At 40.0% G+C, this 9,744-nt stretch overlaps 1 pseudogene; it reads left to right on the top strand.

The window, feature by feature from the left end:
- Nucleotides 1-2,288: 2,288 nt before the first annotated feature.
- LOC116542384 lies at nt 2,289-2,954 on the top strand (annotated as a pseudogene).
- Nucleotides 2,955-9,744: the final 6,790 nt, after the last annotated feature.

The following is a 9,744-nucleotide window of genomic DNA, read 5'->3' as shown; positions in this document are numbered from 1 at the left end:
CCTCGTGATCCACCTGCCTCGAACTTCCAAAGTGCTGGAATTACAGGTGTGAGCCACCGCACCCAGCTTTTCATCATTTATTTCACTCACATGCAAATTTATTCTGTACCAGCAAATGTCAATTTAATTACATTCTACAGCTCACAATGAATCATGTAAATTTAGTCAAGTTGTAAATACCCTAGAACCATTTAAGCTCGCAAAAATATATCAGCACGATGGGTAAGTGACTTTTCCCTGAGAAAGTGTATCTGTTTAACTTGCATGATCTCTCCCTTCAGTGTTTGCCTCTTTAGTCTACATTTGTTCCTCGGTTTTCAGTAATCATGATATGGAGAGAAAAATGAAATCACCACATTTTGTTTTTCAAAATGTGAGACTGTAAATCCTGAAATGAGATCAAATATCCAAAACATCAAACCACAATTATGGCTTTGCTTTACTTTTTGCCCATAAGTGACATGTGGCCTAGAATAGGTGGTAGGTATTCCCACCACAACCTCGCTTAGAATAGTGGTTTGCTAAATATTAATTTCACAGATGAAGGTTGTTCTATACCCAGATTTCAACGTGATTGCTATGCCCACTTTACTTTCTTTAAAATATTTTTTCTTCTCACTTCCTTTTTCTTATTGGTTGACTTTTTTGGGCTCAGGTTGACTTTGACTTTTTTTTCCCTTATGATTTCGAGTAATTTTTCTCATGGAAAAAGACAAAATCATAATTTTTCCCATATAAAGAACACAAGATCTGGAATACAGGGGGAAGCATAATGATTTGCAGGTCATAGATGTAATCTTTCTGCCAGGAAAAATTCCTTTCAGATGTGACCAGAATTGGAAACATATTCCCTGTCATCAGATAGCACTGGCTTAGGAAATGAATCAAGGAGGAGCCTGCAGGATACCTCAAGGATAAGAAGCAGGCAAAAGGCGAGCGCAGGGGCAGCAGACACTTGGACTAGGGCTGTTCCTTCCTGGGCAAATTTCAGAAACTCACTGACAGAGCTAGAAGCTCCCATAGAGATGAATGCCCATGTTTTCCAGATGGGAGAGCTGACACTTCAAAAGGCGGAATCACTTGTCTAAGACTTTGGGGCCAGAACAGGGATCTTATTCCAGTATTCTTGTGTGAAACCATTCTCCTTTCCACATTTCTAATTTATAACTTTTTACAGGTCATTTTAAAAAGGAAATAGCATAAACATCAAGTCTGGAGGCTACTGGTGGGATTATTCACATTTATTTTCCCAACTGACTTGACATTTCAGGGCAACAGAGATGCTTAAATAAAACCGAAAGTATCCTGGGAATAAAAAAAATAATACATCTGTTTACATTTTGGTGTGGGAATTTGTTTTCAAATTCCTTGTTTGAAAGGGTATTAAGAAGAATAAATTCTCACTTCACATTTTTTTATTGCATTTTAGGTTTTGGGGTATATGTGAAGAACATGCAAGATTGTTGCATAGGTACACACATGGCTGCCTTCCTCCCCTTCACCTATATCTGGCATTTCTCCCCATGCTATCTCTCCCCAACTCCCCACCCCCTGTTGTCCCTCCCTTATTTCCCCAACAGACCTCAGTGTGTGATATTCCCCTCCCCGTGTCCATGTGTTCTCATTGTTCAATGCTAGCCATGTGCAGAAAGTTGAACTTCACAGTTTTCTAATTCCTTGGTGGTACCCTCTGTCCTTTGGTAACATGTGAAAATAGAGCACACTTTCTATTTTTGTTTCCGCTGTATCTCTCAAAAAGTGAAGCAGGCATAGAGTACTCCCGGGGTCAGTGGGAGCCCAGCACCAGCTCAGGCTACCGTCGCTCCAGAGTCATATTCCACCTTCCACTTAAATGGCAGCCACAGGTAGACTTGCCCATCACAACCAACTCTGCGTGTCCATAATCCGTTTATTCTACAAGTTGTTTCCACACAGAAAATGGCACAATGTTTCTCAGAAGACAACTACATAAAAATCAGCATACTTCAAATTCACAGCAAATAATCAGACAATCGATGAAAATACTCATCCAAACACTAATTGTAGACTATGCCTTCTGGATATATTTGTCATAAACTTGGAGTAAGGAATCCTCACAGGCATTGAACATTTCAAAAAATGCAAAGTTGTTTGTTAGCATACTGGTGCTTTCAGGTAGAAACCCTAATCCATATCCTAGTAAGAGTTGAAGTTGAACAGGTGTTTTCATTTGTCAAAACCCAGAAAACCATGTGCTTTACATTTGTGAATTATGTTGTATTATATGTGATCTTCCTTTTTACAAATAAGCTGTAAGTGGTCTCCCAGCCTTTCTTCCAGAATGGTTGAAGACACCTTTTCACACAAGATGGTAGCAACAAATCATAGGTGCAATTGTACCAAATTCACAGAAGATCAATTGAAAATCCTCATCAATACCTTCAATCAAAACACTTACCCAGGTTATGTGCCAAACAAAAACTTGCTTTAGAAATCAATACAGAAGAGTCCAGAATCCATATTTGGTTTCAGAATCAAAGTGCTAGGCACAGATTCCAGAAAAGACCAGAAGCTGAGACTTTAGAATCAAGCCAGAGCCATGAGCAAGATCAACCTGGTGCTGAGTTTCAAAGTAGAGAAGCCAGATGGTGTCATACCACCTATAGCACCTCTCATTTACACACTCTCATCAAGGCATTTATGAAAAACCCATACCCTGGGATTGATTTCAGAGAACAACTTGCTGAAGAAATTGGTGCTCCAGGGTCAAGAGTCCAAATTTGGTTCCAAAATTGAAGATCTAGATTTTTCTTTTTTTTTTTCCAAAGATCTAGATTTCATCTCCAGAGAAAAAGGAAACCTGTTGTGTCCTTAGAACAAAAAGACCGGAGCAAGATTTCTGAGTGACTTCAAGGTACACAAAATGGCACCAACCTCACTAGCAGACTCATTTCTCTAGAGCCAGAACGTGGTAAACACAGTCAAGTTCCGCGTATTTGATATTATCAACTTGGGTCCCCAATCTCTCTCACAGTCTTCCTGAGAGTCTATCCTTCTGTTGAAAGTGCAGGTTAAGCCTTCTGAAGATGGTAACAGACTTGCCAGGTGTGGTGGCTCATGCTTGTAATCCCAGTACTTTGGGAAGCTGAGGCAGAAAGATTGCTTGAGCCCAGGAGTTTGAAACCAGCCTGGCAAGCATAATAAGACCCTGTCTCTACTACAGCTAGTGCTCGACTTACGACCACGATTGGTTCCGACAGACCGGTCGTAACACGATTTGGTTGTAAGTTGAGTAGGCTATATGTACAGTACTGTGAAATGTTATAAAAATCTTTAAGTCATATTTTATCATAATTTTCTTTCATTATTGTTATATATCATAATTTTCTTTGTTCATTTTATGCCATTTGTATCATCTCTACACCATTTTGTTTATTTTTACATCCATCAGGTTTAAGTAAAACACTGCATTACCAGTACAACTGGTTTAATATTTGCAAAACGTACAAAATTACAAAATACAGGTGCATACAAAAATACAAAATACAGGTGTAAAAAACACCATAGGAAACATTTTCCCAATTGCAAAACATATCAAAATCTATAAGCATGTACGAAACATTTTATTGGCCGCTGGTGCTTGGCTGCGGATCGTTGATGTCGTCATCTGAGGCAGCAATGGGGTTACCGGAGTTGGTTTTTTCATAAACATGGTGAGCTTTGTCTGAATTGTATGTTTCTTTTTTTCTTCATAAATTTCACGATACGGACGAAACACATCGTGTGCCATCCATTCAATTCTTGCAAATCGTTCGATGTTTGGGTCCATTGCTTCAAAATGTATAAGAAGTTTATTCAGTAAAGATAAACTGTCTGATAATCCCTTAGTGGTGAACTTTCTTTCTGGCTCCTCCTCTTCTTTCTCTGCTTCTCTTCTTTCTTCTTCCGCCACTCTTTCTTCTTCCAGTTCGATTAGCTCTTCATTTGTAAGTTCTCCGGATTCTTTGTCTAGCAACTCTTCGACATCTTCCATTTCACACTCCAAAGAAAGGTCTTTAGTGAGTTTTACTATTTTTTCCTGAATCGTTTCAAGTTCATGTTCACTGTCAAATCCGTCAAAATCATTAACATAGCACTTAACACAATTTTTCCACATGCCATTCATGCACTTTGTCATCACAGCCTCCTAGGCAATAGTGATATACTTGATACACATCAAAATGTTGTAGTGTTTCCAAAAATCTCGCAATGCTAGCTCTGAGTCAGCATCTATAGCGGATATTGCTTGAGCGAAGGTGGTTCGGAGATAGTCAGCCTTTAATGTAGCAATCGAACCTTGGCCCATAGGCTGGATAAGTGGAGTCGTGTTTGGCGGAATAAAAACAAATTTTACATCTGGATGGAGATCGCCTAGATGTGGTGGGTGTCCAGGCGCATTATTGAGTAGCAATAAAATCTTGAAAGGAATATCTTTCTCCAAACAATATTCTCGAACTTGAGGAATAAAACAGTTCATAAACCAGTCTTCAAACAATCCTTGTGTCATCCATGCTTTACGTGGAGAATGAAAGTAGATAGGCAGTGTGTGCTTGTTAACATTCTTGAACACACACGGGTTGTCTGAGTGATAAATTAAGAACGGCTTCAGCTTAAATCCTGCAATGTTCCCGCCAAGCAGCAGAGTTAGCCTATCCTTAAATGCTTTAAATCCCGGCATGCTTTTGGCCTCTTTGTGAATATAAGTGCGTGCTGGCATCAGTTTCCAAAATAATCCAGTTTCATCAACATTGAAAATCTGTTCTGCTAGATATCCCTCATCTGTAATTAATTCATCCAGACTATCAACAAACTTACGTGCTCCTTCCTCATCCGCACTTGCTGCTTCTCCAGTCACTCGAACACTGCATTTGGAATCATTTCTTGAATCTCTGGAACCAGCCAGTGCTTGCTACAAATTCTTGACTGTAATCTTCTCCAGCACGCTCCTTCAGAGTCTGAAATAGACTTCTCGCCTTCATCTGCACAGTAAAAAGACTTAATGGTGTCCGTTTTTGAATTTGATCTTCCATCCAAATATATAGCAATTTCTCCATTTCGTGGATGGACCCGCTTCATTGCTTTGTTATAACTGTTGATCACATGGGTGCAGAACCTTTCACAGCTTCACGAATTCTTTCTTTATCTTTCAAAATCGCCAACACAGTCAAGTGTGATAACTTCGTATCAAGCGCGATCACATTCACTTTCTTTCCTCTTTCGTACTGCTTAATTACCTTCATTTTTGTGTCAAGATCGATGGCCTTTCTTTCCTTCTTGGCAGGCTGAGGCATAGACAGACAATTTCCTCTTGGTAGACATCTTGGGAGGGGTTTGATGAAAAATATCCAAGACACAAAACACAAATTGCTGTACTGAGTCTGGGATAACAGTTGAAATGGTGCACGCGGAGATGGTAGTGCTGCCGGAAGCTGGTCCACACTGTCGTACACCCAGCTGGGCAACATTTGCACTGCCAGACGCGGAGCAGTCGTGGCTAGCGATTGTGGTCGTAAAGTCGAATTGTCGTAAGTTGCATAGGTTGTAAGTCGATCAATACCTGTATAAAAAACAAAATAAATAAAAAGGACTGTAGGGGTCCGACACAGGTACAGGAGGCACCACACTACACTATTGATACAGCCTGGATCCAGAGTTCAGCAGACCTTGAGACAATGAAAATAAACTTAGTAATAATTATTTTTCAATCATCACAGTAATTGATTTGGACAAAAATCAGTTGATGTCAAAACCTTAAATTGACGCTGCTCTGCCAGTGAATTAGCCATTCTTTTATTCCTTTAGTTTCTTAATAAATTTGCTTTCACTTCTAAAAACCCTTATAGTTCAATGAAGAATGAGATACATACCTCATCTCAAAGAATCTACTCACAAACACTTTATAATTGCAAAAAGAAAATTGGTAATTTTGCAGTGGAGAAATATGGCCAACTCCACCTTAACCAAGTGGCTGAAAGGCACTGCACCAGTAATGGCACAAACCAATGTGAGATGCTTCCTGATGTGTTACACCAAGAAGGGCATAGTCTCTTCTGCATGTTACCAACAAAAAGTGGGTAAGCTAAAACTAATAATTAGGCAATGTCAAGCAAACACAAATTCAGATTGACAGTCTGCAAAGTAACATCTGCGTACTCTTCAACAATGTATTCATCCTAGCTTCTCAGGAGGCTGAGGCAGGAGGATTGCTTAAGGCCAAGAGTTCCAGATCAGCCTGGGCAACATGATGAGACCCCATCTCTACAAACATTTGCTTTTAAATGAGCCAGGCGTGGTAGCGTGCATCTTTAGTCTCAGCTACTCAGGAGCTAGAGGCAAGAGGATAGTTTGAACACAAAAGATCGAGGCTGCAGTGAGCTGTGATCATGCTACTGTACACCAGGCTGGGTGACACAGCAAATTCCTTTTCCAAACAACAACAACAACAAGAAGAAACAAAAAAATGGATAGAATAATGACAATAAAAATGTAGAAAAAGTAGGCTGACTGAGGAAATGCTTAGAAAGTATAGCCATACCTCAAAGATATTGTGGATTTGGCTCCAGACCACCATAATAAAGCAAATATTGCTAAAAAGTAAGTCACACAAATTGTTTTGTTTCCTTGTGAATATAAAGTTACATTGGCTGGGTGTGATGGCTCATGCCTATAATCCCAGTACTTTAGAAGATGGAGAGGGGAGGATCACTTGAGCCCAGAAGTTGTGAGATCAACCTGGGCAATATGGGGAGATCCTGTCTCTATTTAAAAAAAGAAGATATGTTTACACTACACTGTAGTCTATTAAGTGTGAAATGGTGTTATGTTTAGGAAAAAAGGTACATACCTTAATTTTAAAACATTTGATGCTGGCTGGGTTTGGTGGCTCATCCCTGTAATCCCAGCACTTGGGGAGGCCAAGGCAGGTTGATTGCTTCAGCTCAGGAGTTCAAGACCAGCCTGGACAACATGGCAAAACCCCCAACTTTAAAAAAAAAGAAGAAAGAAAAAGAAGAAAAAATACTTGATATCCTTACTTGAAGCTCAATTATTTAAAAAACAGACAAAAATATAAAAATACTTTATTGCTAAAAATGCTAATGATTATCTGAGCTTCAGGGAGTCATAGGCTTTTTGCTGATGAAGGGCCTTGCCTCGATGTTGTTGGCTGCTGCCTAATAAGGGTAGTGGTTGTTGAATATTGAAGTGGTTGTAACAATTTCTTAAAAGAAAACAGCAATGAAATTTGTCACATTAACTGACTCTTCCATTAAATATTTCTCTGCAGCATGCGATGTTGTTTGATAGCATTTTACCCATAGTAGAGCTTCTTTCAAAATTGGAGTCAGTCCTCTCAAACCCTGCCACTGTTTTGTATGTTCATCAATATTCTAAATCTTTTGTTGTAGGTTAAACAGTGTTCACAGCATCTTCACCATCTCACAAAACCACTTTCCAGGCTCTTTCTGGACTGTAGAGTTCTTTCCAGGCTACCTATGGCAGTTTGTTTACATACATACATACTTACCATTGTGTTACAATTGTCTACAGTATTCCGTACAGCAACATGCTGTACAGGTTTGTAGCCTAGGAGCAATAGGCTATATCACATAGTGTGTGGCTATATCATCTAGATGTGTGGTAGGCTATACTACCTAGGTTTGTGTAAGTACACTCTCTATGATGTTTGCACAATGATGAAGTTGCCTAACATGTCCCAGAGTGCATCCTTGTCACTAAGCAATGCATAACTGTATGCTGAATCTACAGGTAAATTTAGAGAACGTGGACAACTTCACGATATTATTAGGTGTTCCCTATCTCCACATTTATTTTTCCTTTAATGTCTTTCAATACACTTTTCTTGTTTTCTCCATTGAAGGCCTTGTTGACCAGGCCCAGTGGCTCACGTCTGTAATCCCAACACTTTGGGATTCCAAAGTGGGAGGATCGCTTGAGTCCAGAAGTTCAGGACCAGTCTGGGCAACAAGGTAAAAACCCTGTCTCTACAAAAATACAAAAAAAAAAAAATTAGCTGGGCATGGTGGTGTGCACCTGTGGTCCCAGCTACTCAGGGAGGCTGAGGTGGGAGGATCAGTTGAGCCCGGGAAGTGGAGGCTGCAATAAGCCATGCTTGTACTGCTGCACTCCAGCCTGGACAACAGAGCAAAACCCTGTCTCAAAAAAGTAAAAAATAAAGGCCTTGTTATTGCAAGTGGTTTAAATTCTTTGAATTGTTGTGAGGGAAGTTGTTTTTATTTTGAGATAGGGTCTCATTCTGTTGCCCAGGCTGGAGTGCAGTGGTGTGACCACAGCTCACTACAGCCTTGATCTCCTGCACTCGCACCTGAACCATGTTTTCTAAAGATGACTGGTATGGCCACGCATGGTGGCTCATGCCTGTAAACCTAGCACTTTGGGAGGCTGAGGTGGGAGGATCACTTGAGCTCAGGAGTTCAAGACCAGCCTGGGCAACATAGCAAGACCTTGTTTCTAAAATAAATAAATAAAAGATGAGGCCAGACATGGTGGCTCATGCCTGTAATTCCAGCCCTTTGGGAGGCCGAGACAGGCGGATTACCTGAGGTGAAATCTCATTTTAATAAAAATACAAAAATTAGCCAGGTGTGGTGGCACATATTTGTAATCCCAGCTACTCAGGAGGCTAAGGCAGGAGAGTCACTTGAACCTGGGAGACGGAGGTTGCAGTGAGCCGAGACTGCACCACTGCACTCCAGTATGGGCGACAGAGTGAGACTCCAACTCAACAAAAAATAAAACAAAATAAAATAAAGATGACTGGTGCTTAGAAAGGCAACAGGTTGTATACACTGATCTTACATCTGCCAACTTGCTATATACTCAGACTACTTTTAATCATCTGTCTGCAGACAACTTTTTCTATTTTTTTTTTCCTTTTTGAGACAGGGTCTCACTCTATCACCCAGGCTGGAGCACAACAGCGCAACCTCTCCACTCACTGCAGCCTTGACTGCCTGAGCTCACAAGATCCTTCCACTTCAGCCTCATGAGTAGATGAAGCTACAGATGCATGCCACCATGCCTGATTAATTTTTGTATTTTTTATAGAGATGGGGTTTCACCGTGTTGCCCAAGCTAGTCTCGAATTTCTGGGAGGCTGAGATGGGCAGATCGCTTGAGCCCAGGAGGTCAAGGCTTCAGTGAGCTGTGATTGCACCACTGCACTCCAGCCTGGGCATCAGAGCGGGACACTGTTTCCAAAACTAAAATAAAATACAGTAACAAAAAACCCTCAAAATCCAACTTATCTTTGTCTTTTATCAGGAGAATTTAGTCAATTTTCACTTTCTGTAATTATTAAAATATCTGGCAGTTTATTTATTTTTTGGGAGGTGGGGCAGCTTTTATGTGTTCCACACTCACCACTCTTTACTCTTCAGTACTTTATTACCCTTTTTTGGTCTGATTCAATTTTGTTTACAATGGTTGGTTTTAATTTTCTACTTTATCTTGTTTACAGGTTTGAAAGTGATAGTGTTTTCCTTATTTTAGCATTTGTTCATTAAATTTTAACATGCATATTTGTTAATGTGTCTTCAGAAAAACAAAAATATTTTAGAAGTCCAACTGCTAACTGACCTACGTGCTATTTTTCAGTATTATGTTTCTGTCCTTTCTACATGCAACAAGTAATACTCACCAAAGAAAATGTTTGTTTAGATTTACCTACATTCTTATCAATTTCCT

This window comes from Sapajus apella, unplaced genomic scaffold, assembly GCF_009761245.1.
Source record: "Sapajus apella isolate SASKATOON/1434 unplaced genomic scaffold, GSC_monkey_1.0 scaffold167, whole genome shotgun sequence".
NCBI lineage: Eukaryota > Metazoa > Chordata > Mammalia > Primates > Cebidae > Sapajus > Sapajus apella.
The sequence above is the reverse complement of the archived record's forward strand: the minus strand, read 5'-3'. Positions and strand labels throughout refer to the sequence as shown.